The sequence below is a fragment of the Arachis duranensis genome, chromosome 7 (assembly GCF_000817695.3).
Source record: "Arachis duranensis cultivar V14167 chromosome 7, aradu.V14167.gnm2.J7QH, whole genome shotgun sequence".
Taxonomy (NCBI): Eukaryota; Viridiplantae; Streptophyta; class Magnoliopsida; order Fabales; family Fabaceae; genus Arachis; species Arachis duranensis.
In genome coordinates this window covers 50,649,259-50,651,604 of record NC_029778.3, presented here as the reverse complement: position 1 = coordinate 50,651,604, position 2,346 = coordinate 50,649,259, and positions in this window count along the sequence as shown.

The following is a 2,346-nucleotide window of genomic DNA, read 5'->3' as shown; positions in this document are numbered from 1 at the left end:
TTAGTATTCTATATCCATTAATATTTACTTATTATGAAAAATAAATAGGGGTGACAATTTTTCGAAATAGAGCCCAATTAATATACCTATAATTGTAAACTATTTTAAAAGATTTTGTACTAGACTATTTGTCACTCATATTTTCAACTCTTAAAAATGATAAGAGTATATCTAATATCTTAATACACTTATTCTAATCAATATAAACAAATGATAAATAATAGAATATTTAGTTGTCATAAAAAAATAGGAATTGTTCATATGTTATCTCCATAATATATTGTAACTAATAGAATACGGTGAAAATTTTTATTATTTTATTTATTGGAAGACAAAGATAAATAAATTATCTTTACTATTAGAATCTTTTCTGTTAGCGATGGATTTGGAAATAAAACTCATTGCAATTATCAATGGATCAAATATGTTACTATCTATGAAGCAAGAATTTGCTAATATTGTTGGTGTATCTATGTCGGACGCGGATACAACACCGACACACAGTGGATGCGGATGATGAGCATATCGGTGGCACACCTTTTTGCGTTGCAGAATTTCTATAAAATGGTCAAGAATTTAAAGCGAGTTCGATCTAAGTTGGACGTTTTATCGAATTCTTCTACGCTCCAACTGATTTTATGGCCCAATTTTTTCACTTTTTAATCTTAAAATCTTTTAAAATCAAACCAAAACGCTACAAGAAAAACGCTGAATATCGTCGGATTTAGCGTCGCACATTAGCATTGGCTTTACCGGTGAATTTAATGACGGTTTTGGTGTCAAATTCATCAGCAAAATTATTACCGAAAGATTTACGCTTCCGACGGTAAATTCACCGGTAATAATTGGAGGAAAATGGAAAAATAGGTGCAAACTGTAGCGTGGGATTTACCGGCAATAAAATTCGCCAGTAAATCCAATTAGTGGAACGCTGCGTTTTGGTGACCAGCAATCCACTACCGTCGGATTTATCCATTAGTAAATATGACAGTAACGAGCCTTAAAATTCGAAGCACGAACCATCTCCCCCTTCATTTTGAAACCCCCCTCTCTCTCTAACCTATCTTCTCCCACTCTCTCTGAAACACCCTCCCTATCAGAATGTCACGCTTCTAGCTATACCACTCTGATAACAAGAAGTATTACGATGACTTCATATACTTATTAATAAAATAGGAACCCTTAACTCGAAACCATATCATTACTTTCTTTGAAAAACCAAAAAAATACTTTATCGTGAAAACAAGTAAGCATATACATATATACAAAACTTGTTACATAAGTAGCTTATAAATATAATATACATATAAAATATACAACTCATATCTGTCTTACAAGATTATAATAATAAAGACGAGGAAAATCTATAACATATGTAAACAAACAGAAATAGCATATCTAAGAACTTGACAAAAAAAACTCCGCAAGCTTCCTTGTTCGTCCTGAAAAGAGAAGTCTGTAGAGGGTTGAGAACATCGTATAAAAAATTATAAAAAATTATAAAATTTCGGCAGCACTTCCCCTAAACCTCGGACTTTACCACTCTTACGGGTTCCATCAACCACAACACTCACTGACCATGTTCTCAATATTCAGAAAATAACCACAATCCAACCATCATCATAATAACTTCAAATTAAGCATAAGACCCAAATAAACATTCTCAATCAACTTATAAACCAATCAAGCATGGCAAGAATCCCAACCTTTCATTAAATTCTTAATCCAAACTCAGCTAACCAGTTCTACAACTAATACAGAATTATCCAGCAATCATTCTAACTGCAGCCAAATCAACACAATCGATAAGACAATCAGAATATCCAGCCTCTTCAATCAAGAAATAGTTCAATCAGATAAATAATCTCATTCATCCAAAGCAATTCAATTCAATTTTAAGACTTATGAAAATCATAAAAATACATTTTTCGCATTAATATCGACTTGTAACAATTCTTGAAAGTAAATAAAGTTTAAGAAATTGTCCCTACCTCAAATATTTGAAACCTGAAAGCTATACAGTGCATCAAAAACCCCTCTTCTCGGCCTGCAACAGCGGCAGCCACAGTCACAGCTCTATGCCACTTTTGCAACAACAACCGCAACTCCAATCGTGACTTGCAACAACCGAAATTTGATCCTACGTTACCAACATCTCAGAATCTCTAATGAATTATTACAAAATATTGATTTCAAGGGTTTTTGGAAACAAAATGCTTACCAATAAGACAGGGATTCTAGCGGCGGTTTTTGGCTACCACAGCCATGGTGGCACAACTCAGAATGGCGAGCAGCTCAGCAATGACGAGTTGGAGGTGACGCCATGAACGGTGACGACGGCTGGGT